At 36.2% G+C, this 14,869-nt stretch overlaps 1 long non-coding RNA gene across 1 annotated transcript; it reads left to right on the top strand.

Annotated features, from left to right (window-relative positions):
- Window positions 1–7,013: 7,013 nt before the first annotated feature.
- LOC120287293 lies at window positions 7,014–9,079 on the top strand. Its single transcript, XR_005545651.1, has 2 exons — window positions 7,014–7,320; window positions 8,637–9,079. It is a non-coding gene; the product is annotated as an uncharacterized LOC120287293 (long non-coding RNA).
- The last annotated feature ends 5,790 nt before the right edge of the window (window positions 9,080–14,869 follow it).

Below are 14,869 nucleotides of genomic sequence, written 5' to 3'. Positions count from 1 at the left end.
AAGGGTATGAGGGGAAAGAATGAATGATTCCGTGGGCTATAAATACGATGGTTTTGGCATGGGGAAGTCTAAGATGGAAGAAACTTCTTATAGAATTAAATTTTTTCAGCTTGCTTTCCCTTTTCATGATGGGATTCTGCTGGCCGCTATGACTCTGTGGTTTGGCGGCTGAGATTAGAACGCCAATTGGCTCTCTACCCGGTGCCTACACACACAGACTTTGATAATTTCTTAATCCATGCGTCGCTTTCGTTATTGGTTAGGCAGAGGGACGAGTTTGAATTCAAAGCGCACGACTCTTTCCCCCTAAACGTCCCTCACTAATCCATCCCTCTGTCCCTCCCTCAATAGAGAATTTCCTAACATGCACTACAAAACAATTGTTGGTGGCCTCGCGGCCTGTGAAAGAGACCAAACAAAAGGAAATTCTTGGTCTTGAAAGTATCTCAATCTATAACACAGAAAATAATTAATCTCGGACATGAATTCCACTGAGTGTAATGACAGTTTAGGTTCATTATGCTATGTGTATTAAGTCCATTGAATAATTTATCCTTCCCTAATTGGACTATAGGCGCGTTCATTAGATGAAAAATGATTCAAACCTGCTAGAGCTTATATCATTTGCTTGTCCTATGATAAGTAGTATGATGCGTTGTCTCTACCATGAATGTCTTCTGTCTTGATTATAAATGTATCCAGAACTTGCGTCTTCATCTGTGAAAATGTGTTCACAAAAACAATTTATGTTCATCTGCATTTCATTGAGAAAATTATCAAAATAATTTTAAAATTATTGTTTGATACTAATATAGCCTTAATTTTTAACTAGGGAGAATATGTATTTTTAGCGATGGGTTTGATGTCGGTGCGTAGTGTCCGCAACTTTTGCTACGCTGTAGGGACAAGTTTGGTAAATGAGGATTATTGAGTGCGCTTATTCTAATCTTATACCTCTGTTCCATCTCGCAATGCCAAATCTCATAAAAATCATGGGGCCCGCGGATTCTGGGGATTCATTTTCTTCCTTTTGCTGCTTTCTGATTGGTCCATTGACGTCAATTTGAATAAATCATTTCCCACACGGTCTTGGCCCATACCATTTGCTCGATTCCACGGGAATCACATTTGTACCCCTTGGAAACTATAGGATAGCTCATAGCTTTTCTTAGTTCGTGTCAACTAGTACGAAGAACATACATGTAGCATCCATGTGTGTTCTTCCATCTTCTTTGTTATGAGAAAATTGAGAAAATTACCAAAAAAATAATAATTGTAAATCTATTGTATTTATGCTAATCTAATAAAAAAATTTCAATTCAGCTAATTTTATCCTAAATCTTTTGAAAATTTGCCAAGGTAGTTCATTTGGCTAATTTTAGATGTAAATCGCTGATGGGGATGCTGATCGTTTTACATAACATGATTGACCTAATGTGAACAATTTTTGCAATTTTTATTTTTATTTATTTTTTATATATTTTTTTTTCCTTTTGATTCTTTAAGGTGACAACCAGTGAGGTCACCCCTCGTCGGCCTTGCCAACTTTGGGTGAGGCTCGCCATTGTTGGGATGTAGTGAAGCGATCCTCGCCTAAGGCTACCAAGGTCGCCCCTTGCTAAGGGCAAGGTCGAGCCTTGCCTAAAGTTGGCAAGGTCGCCCCTTGCTAGATCCCGATGAGGGTGACCTTGCCTAAGTTTGGCGAGTGTGACCCTCGCCAGTTGTTGCTGAGGCTCGACAACCGAAAAAACAAGAAATAAAAGAAAATAAAAGAAAATTATAACCAAAAGAATATAATAAAAATAATTTGAAAAATGCAAAAATTATTTAGGTTAGCGCCAACCGTCTTAGTACTAGCCGTGTCACGTAAGATGACTAACGTTCACGTCAACAATTTTCGACAAAAATTGGCCAGATGGACTACATTGGTAAAATGTCAAAAGAACTAAGACTCAATAGGCCAAATTGAAATATTTATGATTGAATTGGCACAACTTCAATATGTTTAGGACTTTAGGAAAATTTTCCTTAGAAATTTGTATAGATGAGGTGGATAAGACAAACTAATCTTTATTTTATAAACTAGCATAAACTATTCATGTGTGTGCCTACGACGTAAGTAAAAAGAAAGAGGGGAAAATTCCAAATAAGCGTCCAAAGTGTCTTTATTTTCTTAGATAAGAGTCTGGACTAGACTTTGTTTTAAGTAAGGACTTGAAATAATATCATTTTTTCAAATAAGGGTTTAAAGAGAATCTTGTTTCAAAGAAGGGCTGAAGTGACTATGTTTATTTTAAATAAGGGTCTGACTGTTCGATTGATCAAGGTCATTTTAGTCATTTACCTTTTTTTAAAATTTTGTTTCTTTGTCCTTTTTTTTTTTTTTTTTTTTGGTTTCTAGTTTTTCTTTCTTTTACATTGGTGGCCACCTAGCCACTGGCAATGTTGAAAAAGGCTGGGTGAGGGTTGCCTTCCCCGGTGCCTACGAGGGGACCCCCGCCCTCGCAGCCATCAGCGAGGCTGACCCTCACTAGATCTGGGTGAGGGTTGCCTCGCTAACGATTGGTGAGGGATGGCTTCGCCTTGGGGCAGGCTGCCCTTGTGGCCATCAGCCCTTACTAGATCTAGGCGAGAGTTAAGGCAGGCTGCCCTCACAACCATTGGTGAGGTCGGCCTTCGCTAGATCCAAGCGAGGGTTGAGGTAGGTTGCCCTTGCACCAATCGACGAGGTTGGTCCTCACAAGATCCAAACGAGGGTCACCTTGCTAGCGACCGGCAAGGGATGGCCTCGCTTGGTCGAGGCAACCCTTTCCTTAAGGTAGGTTGCCCTCGCCAACAATCAACGAGGGTTGCCGAGCCCTCATTGGCCCCAAGTGAGGCCAACCCTCGGTAGATCCGGTGAGGGTGGCCTCACTCATAGTCGGCAAAGGTGGTTGAGTCCTTATCAGTCCTTACCAGCAACTGGTGAGGGTCACTGAACCCTCGTCGATGGACGTTGGCCCTCAAAAAAAAAAAAAAAAAAAAAGAGAAGTGAAAAATTGTAATTGGATGAAAACAGCCTTGATTGATTGGAATATTTAATCGATCGGTGACCGACGAGGTTAGGCTATTATCTGAAACAACCATGGCCACTTTAAGCTCTCATTTATAACAACTATGACTACTTCAAGCCCTTATTTGAAATAAAATCCATTTCGGACCCTTATTTATGAAATTGAAAGCCCCTTATTTGGAATTTTCCTAGAAAAAGAAAGTGTGAGTTGGGTTATTTTGATTCATTTTAGTGTCTCAATAATCACCCTCACCTCTTGGGGAGGGAAAGTGAGGAGTTCAATTCCCTACCTTCTTGGGGGTTGGGGTGAGAACATGTAAGTGGGAGAGCAGGGATTTTCTACTTGTGTGCAACATATAGCACACACAATTGTCTATAAAATAGATCTAGGATGGGACTAGACCAAAAAAAAAAAAAAAAAAAAAGAACTCACAGTCAATGAGACCATTATTGAGTATACAAGAGAAATTTATAAGGAAAAAATGTAAATCGCCATTTTTTTTTTTTTTTTTTAATTTTATGGTAGTATACTATTATTTCATAATCGAGGTGATTTTATTGTTCCGTCCCAAAAAAAATTGGATTTTTGGATGACGGTACATTTATAAAAAAAAAATAAAAGTCTATGCGTGTTAAAGGGCATCGGTAGAAATGTTATAGATCACTTGATTTTTCAGTTAATTATTGCTAATTTATGGAATTTTTTTTTTTTGAAAGATTCGCAAGTGCTAAAAAATGCTGTTGAAAATAAATAAATTACATTTCATTCTATTCCTTAGTAACGTGTTGATAATTTACTATCATTTTTATGAAATTACTAACTCTTTTTTACTGTTTACAAACAAAAAATTTCCTATATTTTATCAACTTTTATTTGCTTTTACATAATTTGAAATTTACCAACTCTTATATGAATTTGCAGTCTTTATTTACTTACTAGTTTTTCTCCCATTAAGTTACTAATTTATCAATTCTCAATGGAGTTGTTTATGAACACTTATCTGTTTTCCTTTTTTAATTTACCAGCTTTTCTCGAGTTATCACTTTTACTTGTTGTACTTACCAACTCTTTCTAGAATCTGTTAACCTTAGTAAGAGTGATTATCAACTTTTCTCTGATTAAATTATCCATTAGTTAAGCGTTACTCTCTCTTAATTGAGTTGTTTCCTAATGTTTATTTTTTTAAATATCAATTTTTATTTTTTCTGAGAAAAAAGAAAAATCATGTTATCTTTTTATACTTTTATCAACCTTGCTTACTGATACCTTAGAATTACCAATTTTCATAAGAAATTATCAATTTATTTGAGTGATTTACCAATTTCTCCTCGATTACGTCACTAGCTAGTGTTGAATGGCCAATTTTCATGTAAATTACTGACCAATGTTTTTTTTTAATTTAATGATTATTCCTATTGTTAACAACTTTTTGCCTTGTCAATTACTAAATTTTTCTAAAACTTATCTACTCCTTTTTAGAAATTACTAACCTCAACTAGAGAGATTACCAATTTTTTTATTAAATTACTAAATAATTTTTCATTACCCACTCTTTTAAATTAGTTACCAATATTTATTAGAACACTTCATTTATTTTTTACCAAATTTTATTTACCTTTCACATCACTAACTTAAATTTACGAACTATTATATGAAATTAGCAACTTTTATACGTGCCATTACTTTTTAACAATTTTTATCGGATTAAGTTTCATAAATTACCAACATTCATTTGAGTTGCTTGCATATTTAAGTTAGTTACTAATATTTACTTTGTTATCCAAATCAACTTCTCTTATCTATGACCAAAAAAAAAAAGAAGAAGAAAAGAAACTATTCCTATGGTTAGGAACTTTTGTTTAGCTTTCTTTCCAACGGCTTAACTTTGCCAACTATTATATGAAAATACAAACTTTTTTAGTTCGACTTACCAATTTTTCTCCAACTAAGTGACTAATTGTTTATTTGCCTTACTTGCAGACTTTTCAGAATTATAAACTATCTATAGAAATTACCAACCTAGATTAAAGTGATTATAGACTATTCTCCGATTTAGTTACCAACAAATTTGTGTAACTTTTATTTGATTTAGTTACCAACATTTGTTTAATTACTCTCTCTCTCTCTCTCTCTCTCTCTCTCTCTCTCTCTCTCTCTCTCTCTCTCTCTCTCTCTCTCTCTCTCTCTAACGAAAGAAAAAAATTTCTTTGCTCTTACCAACATTATTCACTTTTCTTACCAATTACTATTTCAATGTGACTCACTATTTTTCTCCTATTAAGTTACAAACGAATTCTTGGTTAAAAGCTTTCTTTTGAGTTGCTTTACCAACGTTTATTTTATTTTGTTTTAAATTTACCGATTTCTTGTATCTTCGATTAAATAAATCTCTACTATCCTTTATTTGAGTGGGTTATTTAGCTTTCTCTTGATTAAGTACCTCAATAGGAAAGTTTTCAAATATTTTTACAAAATTCTAAAAAAATGCTGGTGACTAACAAAAATTAGGGTTGGTAACCCGGAATTAGTTGATACATCAAAGAAAAATTAATAAAGCAATCATCTATTAAAGTTAGTAATTTTATATAAGAATTGGTAAATTTAAAGTGTAGTTATGAAAGGTAAATAAAAGTTAGTGCATCTACATTTTTTGAAATCATTGCATATTCTTTATAAGCTCTTTTCAATCACCTCATAAGCCTTCGCTTTAGATGTTGTGTTTCGTTGCATGTTTCCGTGGTGGTTGGATGCTGCATAAGGTTTGTTGCTTCTTTAAGGATCTCAAGTCTAGGCGATGGCTCAATGAATGGTTAAAGTGAGTCGTTGTACAATATTAAAAGCTCGTGTAGTGGTAAACCTTTGTTTCGGAGACTATTTCTAACATCCGCTTGAGCGAAAATTAGTATGTCATACACTCGGTAAGGATACTCAGTAGTTGAATAGAAAAGTCAATTAACCACTAGTGGCCACCTTTCCAACATGGAAAGATGTGACATCCCGAAATTTGGCCCTATTTCGAAATATATGAAATGATTATTTCATTGACGTACTTATAGTTATTTTACTCTGAACTGATCACTCACGAGTTAACTAATCCAGTGGGTGAGGCCATAAAGGGTTAAAACACGAAAGACTAGAGAATTCGATCGGAAATCGACCACTCGATCATAAGGATCGACAAGGGTCAATACTACGCTGTATAAATCAATTAGCAAACGGATATAAATCGATTTGACTAAAGTACGTAATTGGTTCGCAGGTGATTCCGCACAATTATGATATTTGTGTCGAACGACAATAAACCGATTTTTTATTAATATTATATTCAGGGTATGTAATTGAACCCTCACGATTATATGACAACCGAGATTTGTTCACGATTTGAATACGCACAAACGTGGATCGGAAATTATCGACCACGGGTCAACCGTGCGAGAACTCCTAAAAGCCACATGATATATCAGGTTGTACTAAAGTGGCGTTCGATCGGTTTTTAACCATAGAATTTAATTCGATTTCGGGTATCGAATTTTCGAGGGTTTCCATATTTAATTATTAGATATTGTCTCATTGTTCGTTAAATTGTCGGCGAGCCCTAAATTTCGGAAAAGAAATTATTGGATGAAAAATCGGAGATTGGAAGAAAAAGAAAAATGATAACAATATTATTGTTATTATTATTTCTTTATTCTCTCCCTCCTCTTTCTCCTCTCCTTCACGCATCCTCTTCCTTCGGCCGAGATTCCTCTCTCTTTCTCCCTCACGTTTCCCCTCTTTCTACGGAAATTTCCACCCCCTTTTTCTCGTCTCTTTCTTCTCTGTTTCTTCTTTTTCTCCTTCTCTCTCCCACTTTTCCACCCCTCACCTACGCCAACCCTTCTGCTGCAATCCTCCACCCCCCCAACTTCCCTCCATTATTTTATTATTTCTATCTCCTTTTCCCCCCTTTCTCCTCTCGACGACCCCCTCTCTTCTTCTTTTCTTTTTCTCTCCCTTCTCTCTTTCTCTTCTCCCCCCTCACGCATTCTCCATTTCTACCGTAGCACCCCCATCCTTTTTTTCACCTCCATTTATTTTCTTTCATTTTCTATAGCTTCATCATCCACTCGGCTCACCATCATCCTCACCGTTGCACGCCGTCCGCTCAAGCTGAGCGCCCTTGGCCTTGAGCTCAACTTCAACGAACCGTAGCTGTTCGAGTTGTGAGCCTTGTAATTTCATCGCCATCGTGCTGCCATCGTTGGGAGTTCTTCAATCCACAAATTAAGTGAGTTAGTTTCCCTAATTCTTGATTAGGGGCTAATTACATTTGCTTAGGAGGTTGATTAGGTTTAAGGATGATTTAGACTAACTTAAGTATGGATTAGTTATAAGTTAGAATGGTTAGATTAGCATTAGAGTGGATTAATGTTAGTCTAATTCATGAGATTAACACGTTTGAGGATGATTTGGTTGAAAGTAGTGGCTGTTCTTCAGGATTGGTTCCTGGACGTTTGCTATTTGCCATTTTCATAGACCGAAATGGTTACGAATTTGAGGTTGAGATCTTCTAGATAAATGTTTTAGACATCCTCAGATACAACATATATTTTTCTCAAGATTTTTAGGGACCTGGAAGCGGGGGATATCAACTCCATTGTTTTCAAACAGAACTTCTATTTTAACTAGAATCGGTGACCTTTTATGATTATAGGGGTTTTTTTTATTAACTCTTGGAGTCTGAATTTAAAAATGGTTGCTTCACAAAAGTTTTTTTTATCACCTCTTCTAATTTAACATACTCAAATTTCAGGTCAAACGGACATGTTTCGGATCTCGAACCAAACTGATTTCGGAAAACATATTTTTTGGGAACGAACCTAGTTTTGGTGCTGAATTGAACGATTTACTGGGCTGAATCTAGAAGGATCTAGGATTTGGTGTATTCATGAAAAATGTTCGTTTATGGGTTCTTTATAACATATTCAAATTTGAGAATTTTATGAATTAGTTGATTAGGTTTCTGGAGTTAAAACTGGAGACGTGTAAGTGAACAATTTCTGCCGGTTAGGGCCGGTAGTAGTTTGTGACTATTTTTTATGTTTGCTTATTAGGAATGGCATATTTGATGATGTGATTGAATTATGCAATTGATTGATGAATTATGAAATTGGATGAATGCATAAATGATGTGAGATTCCGTCATGAGCCTTTGGGGCTGAACGATGCTCCTTCGGGAATGTCCCAAGTCAATGGATACTGGTTGTAGTGGATGCTGGGCCGATACTCCTAACCGGAATGCCGTCTAAATGTAGACGTTGCCATGCTCGATGGTGCAAGGCGATGCATAGCTAGGTCGGAAGATCGCTAACTATTGAGTTGGCCGTGACTGATGGGTCGAAGTCCGTTGATGCTTATGAATGATTGAAATTGAGGGACCTAATTAGGAAATGGAATTTTATGGTGCGGTATGGGACGTATCATAATAATTTAGTCTGATAATTTGGGGCCCATGTGATTGTGATATGATGTACACTTGTTGAAATGTCCTATGATATGTGATCTCAATACAGTATGTACAAATTGATTAATACTGACATGCAGGGAAATGTTGATATTCAGTAAATGATGGGAAATATGCTTAGGATGCATGTGGGTGTACTTTTCTTCTAATCGGGATTTAGGGGATGGACTCGCTGAGACGTTGTCTCACCCCGTTGTGGGCTAAATTTTTCAACTCCCTAGATGGAAGACTGTCAAGTCTGATGCAGAGGGTGGTAGGAAGTGAAGTATGAGTTTTTCTGTAGCCCTTCCAGATGTTGACGAGTCTTTCGTCTGATTTGGATAATGGGTGACAGCTCACCCAAGACTATTGAAAAGTCTAGCGGGGTCGTAGGGAGGGATTTGATCCCATGGATGAGGAGCTCGGTGTGTAGATAACCTAGTAGCTCTTCTTTTTTATATAGACCCCTGTTACTTTTATGTACATAAACACTATTGTAAAAATATGTGTGTTTTATGAAAGCATAATTCCACGTTTGCTATCCCATTTCTCTGTTGTATGGAGGTTATTATTATTACGTTTCCGCTTGCATAATAAAATGAATGGGTCGGAAACAATTCCTAGGATGTTGCAAAAATTTTAATCAACCATTGAGGGATGGGTATGCGCTCGAGGTTCGGGTCGTGACAAAAGAAGTAGGTTGGGGGGTTCGAATCCTGACATTCTTATGGAGGATTGTGATGGGGATGATTTAGTTTGTAGGTTTCAACTTCCAAACTTTGCAATGAGGTAAAGCAAAAATTTGAAAGTGAGAGTTAAAATAAAAGTGGAGTTGGACCTTACAAGTACTTCGTGGACTAGTGAACATGGTTGAGGCTCATGCGTTGACTGTCGCCTCATCAAAACCAATTAACAGTTAGAATTCAAGATGTGCAATTGGATCGGGTCCCAAAGTTACTCCCTAGATATCCCTCACTAATCAATCCCATCGTCCCTCAATAAATAGAAAATTTCTAACATGTACTTCAAAACATTGATTGGGGTCTTGCGGGTTGTGAAAGAGACCATACAAAATAATATTCTTGGTCTTGAAAGTATCTTATCTATACCACAAAAAATAATTAATGTTGGACGTGAATCCCACCAAATGCAATGACAGATTAGATTCATTATTCTACATATAGTAAGTTTATTGAATAATTTATCCTTCCCTAATTCAACTATCCTTATCTATCAAGAAAAGATGTCTCGTCCCCACTAGGGCTACGCCATTTGATTGTCCTAGAAAATAAACACATAAGTAGTTTGATGTGTTGTCACGACCATGAATGTCTTCTGTCTCGATTATAAATATATGCAAAACTTGTGTCTTCATTTATGAAATTTAAATATGTTCAAGAAACCAATTTAAGTTTCTCTACATTTCATTGGGGAAATTACCCAATTTTTTTTAATATTATTGTATGGATATTAATTCAGTCTTAAATTTTTTAATTTAACCAATTTAGTCTTAAATGATATGATGATTTGTCAATATAATCTTTTCAGCAAATTTGGGCAAGTAACCATTGACTTGATCGTTCTTCCTGACATGACTAGTGTTGATATGGATATTTTTTGCAATTTTCAAAATTTTTTGAATTTTTTTTTCTTTTTCCTTCTTCCTCATGCGTCTCAATAGCCACCGGGGAAGGATGGCCACAAGCAAGGTTTGACCTTGCCAAACTTTGGCGAGGGTGTTGTGGCGACAAGCCTCTCCCAAGGCCTATGAGTTTGACTATGGGGTGAGTTTGGATAAAAAGTTTGGATAAAAGAAAAGAAAAGAAAAAAAAAAATGAGAATTTTTTTAAATATAAAAAAATTGTTCATGTTAACATTGAACGTACTATGTATGAAGACCAATGTCTACACTAAAAGATTAGCATTGGCAAATTATCAAATGATTTAGGACTAAATTTGTCAAATCGAAAAATTTATAACCAAATTGATAACTGTATAATAAAGTCAAGATTTTTTTTAGTGATTATCCAGCATTTCATTCCTAGAAGGTGGAACACATTCAGCTGCTTAACTAGGGGGAATTCGTCTTTTTAGCGATGAAATTGATGTTATTCGCTTATTTCCACAACTTTTGCCACGCTCTAGCGACAAATTTGATAAATATCGTTGCTGCAAATTCATGTGACAAGGTTGTAGCGATGAACGTGGCGATGGAATATCTCGTACTCTATTATTAACTATGACGAGCATCACCCAAGCGGTGCAATCTATTGAAAAAAAAAATTAAAAGGGAACGACTAATGTTGAACACGCATAAAATCAAGGAGATCTCAATTTAAGCAAATTTCTTTAACAAGGATTTATGTATTAACCCAATTATTAAGTGTGCTTATGTTAAATATCATAAAATCACGGGGCTCACTGATTCTGATCTTCTGCCTTTCCTTCTGGTTGGTGCATTGACGTCAATTTGAGTAGATCGTTTTCCACACGGTCTTGCCCCATACCATTTGCTCAATTCCACGTGAATCGCACTTTTTCACTCTTTTGTTTTTTTAAATAGAGAGAGAGAGAGAGAGTCTTCCTTGGAAACTACAGCCTGTAGCGTGTCTTAATCCTATATCAACTAATCCGAAAGACAGATGTGGCGTCAATGTACATTTTCCATCTCCTCTGTCATGAGAACATTATTTGTATGGATGAGGTGGACCGGATAAATTAATCTTTACTTTAATGCGTAGCATGAAACTATTCGCGTGTGTAAGGAATCAAGAAAGTGGAAGGTAGGGGTATTTTAGGGAATAATTAGATTTGCTACTGAACTTAATCTTACAAGCAATGAGGCCATTATGGGTTGTGGTTTTATTGGGTTATGCGCTAATTTACTGTTATTACTTAATTCGGATTATTCCATTGTTCCTTGAAAAAAAAAAAGTCATGATGGTCAATTTCTGAAAAGAAATGGTAAGGTTAAAAATCTTTAAACAAAGTTATAGGTTATATGATTTTTCAGTAATTTTGCCCTATAATTTTTCATTAATTTGCCGGCATTTCTATGAAAATACCAAATTTGAACGGTTTGCAAAATACCAAAGTTTTTCTTTAATTCCATAATTCAGACAATTCTATTTTTCTATTAAAAAATTTCTTAAAGAGTTGGTAAGTGCCAAAAAAATTGTTGAAAAACTACATTTCTTCTGATTTCTAAGTAACCCGTTTAGTATTTATTATCATCTTTATGAAATCACCGTCTTTTTTTCACAGTTGACCAATTAACAACATATTTCTATGTTTTTATAAGCATTTATTTAGTTTCTTACCAACGCTTGAGATTTACGAACTTTTATATGAATCTGTCGATCTTTATTTTTGTGTCTTACTAGCTTTTTTTCTCCCATTAGGCTACTAGCAAGTTTAGATTTACCAACTCTCATATGAGTTGATTATGGACTCTTATTTGTTTTTTTCTTGATACCGAGAATTCGCCCTGGCACACCTTACTGGTGCTCACGGCCCTCACTAGATACCAGCTAGCGAAGACCAGCGACACGGACTCTTATTTGTTTATTTTTCAGTTTACCAACTTTCCTATCAAGTGATCTCTTTTATTTGTCTTGCCTACCAATGCATTGAATTTACCAACTCTTTTTAGAATCTACCAATATCAATAAGAGCAAGTATCAACCTTTCCTCAATTAGATTATTAACTAGTTATGTGTTACTGCCTCTTATTTGAGTTGATTATCAATGTTTATTTATTTATTTTAATTACCAATTTCTCTTTATCTCTAAGAAAAAAATTAAGCATAAATAAGTAATTCAAATGAGAGATGGAAAATGAAATTAGTTGGAAAAATAGTCTAATGAAACTTGTTGGTCTAATTTAGATTGGTAATTTCACACAAAAATTGATAAATTTGAAGCAATTGCAATATATGCAAATGAATATTAGTAAGTTAATACAAAAACTTATAATTTGCAAATTGTAAAAAATATAGAAATTTTCTAAAAGTGTTGGTAAATTACCAAAAAAATTTATAAAAAAATGACCATTTTTCTTACCTAATAGTTTTTTGACCCTTATCAACACCTAATGAAATCTATTAATATGGATAAAGGTCCGTACTTCTTGGCACGGAATCCATCTTATAATGCTTGAGCATATTTTTATTGAAATCTTTATCATATATTCCGACTTTATACATCAAATGCATTATTTTAGTGAATAAACATTTTTTGGAATCATTGTATATTTATAAGCTCTTTTCAATGACCTTATAAGCCTTCACTTGAGCATTTGGCATTTTTTTGCGTGTCTCCGTGGGAGTTGGATAATTCATTAAAGAACTCAAAACTACCTAATAGTTCAAGGGATAGATTTTCTTTTGGGGGCTCTCACTCCTCTTTTCTGTGAACACGTGACGCAATAGGATCGAACCTCAGATTTGGTACTCCAAGCCCAACCCTAATCCCTTTACCAGCAGGGCCGCATGCCTATTGGCATTCAAGGGATAGTTTTTTTTTTTTTTTTTTTTTTTTTTTTGGGTCGAAGGTAAACTATTGATTAATACTAAGATGGTGGATTACAACTAGTACGAAGATCTAAACATAAGATTAGATAAAGTTCGTGTGGGGGATTAGATACCCAATTACTAGGAAGAGAACCGGTATTATGGGATTTGGTGATCCAATCAGCAGCTCGGTTTGATTGGCGTGGTTCAAACCTCAAAAAGACATTCTTCATTTGGGCCATCATTTGTCTACAGTCAAGAACGTAAGGACGAGAGGCCCAAGGGATTTCAGTTCGGCCCAAGATGGGGTCCACAACCAGGAGACAGTCGCTGGAGATATACACGGGCAAGTTGGGCAAGTTAGTTCGTGCGTCTAAAGTAGTTCCGGTCAGAGCAGTTCGAGACTTCCTCAGCCACGTGAGCACCTGTTGAACAGCTAGGGTTTCTCCCATGTGAGCTGATTGAGCTGTGATCTTCTGCATGAAGCCTGCAATACACACCCCATCCGCTCCTCGGCATATTTCGATGATGGAGCCCTCCGATTTCTTTTCATGCCAAGAACAATCGATGTTTATCTTCAAGGCACCCAGATCTGGAGGCATCCATGTGTTCTGTTCTAAGGTAAGCTCTTTCCTTAGTGGATTCCACTTCTCATATAGCTGCTAGGAGAGAAAGGCTTCACTGATTATCTGGGTTTGTTTTATCTTTCGGCCTTGAAAGAGCATAGCATTACATGCCTTCCATATTTGCTAAAGAGTAGTCGGAAAATTGCCTTTTGGCTTGCCGAGATGCCAAACAGAAGGTATTCGCTTACCCATTTATCTGTTCTTGTTATAGATGTTGGGGAAACATCTATGTCGACACTATAATTCAGCCATATTTCTTTTGTCTGGACACAACATGAAAAGATGCTCGGACGACTCTAGAAGCTGGTGACAGAATGGACATGTCGGCTCAAGTATGATTTTTCTTTGGCATAAATTGATTTTTGTAGGAAGACCCTCATTACATAAACTCCACATGAAGTGCCTGATTCTGGGGGTAGTCTGTAGATGCTAGATTTCTGTCCATAATCGTTTCGGGGCCTGATATGAAGAGGATGCTTGGTTTTTTGTGGTGGTTGTGTTTGCTGCTCTTATTTTATGATATCCACTTTTGATTTTGTAGTTCCCCGAGTAATCCAGGTCTGGTAATTATGCTGAGTGTGATTGCCTGAATTTCCTCTGAGATGTTGCTGTCGAAGAGCTCATTGATAAGTTGACTGTTCCATGCACGCATATTTGGTTCAATGATATCTGCCACTAGCTTAGGGTCATTTAGATTCGCTGAGCCTCCAATCTTGCTTGACATTAGCCAGCATCTTCTCTCAAGTTAATAGATTTGCCATCCCCGACCTCCCATTTCAAATAAGGTTTTAGGGCATCTCAGCCAATTAGGATACTCTGTCAACCCCAAGATGGTTTGGCACCCCTTGTAGCAGTCCATAGGTTACCATGAGGGAAGTAGAGGCCTTTAAAAATTTTGCTCCATAAGGCCTCAGGAGCTTGATTTAGTCTCCAGGCTTGTTTTCCCAACATAGCCTTGTTAAATTCCACTAAATCTTTAAACCCTATTCCTCCTTGTTCCTTCCTCATCTTTAAAACATCCCAACTTTTCCAATGAATACCTTTTTGTTTTGCATTTTGCTTCCACCAGAAAGCTGAGATTTTCCTTTCAATCGCTCGGCAAATTGATAGAGGTATTTTAAAGATATTCATGGCATGTTGAGGTAATGCCTAAATAACCATTTTAATTAGCACTTCTTTCCCCGCCTTCGAGATTAA

The sequence above is a fragment of the Eucalyptus grandis genome, chromosome 8 (genome assembly GCF_016545825.1).
Source record: "Eucalyptus grandis isolate ANBG69807.140 chromosome 8, ASM1654582v1, whole genome shotgun sequence".
In the NCBI taxonomy this organism is placed as follows: Eukaryota; Viridiplantae; Streptophyta; class Magnoliopsida; order Myrtales; family Myrtaceae; genus Eucalyptus; species Eucalyptus grandis.
The sequence above is the reverse complement of the archived record's forward strand: the minus strand, read 5'-3'. Positions and strand labels throughout refer to the sequence as shown.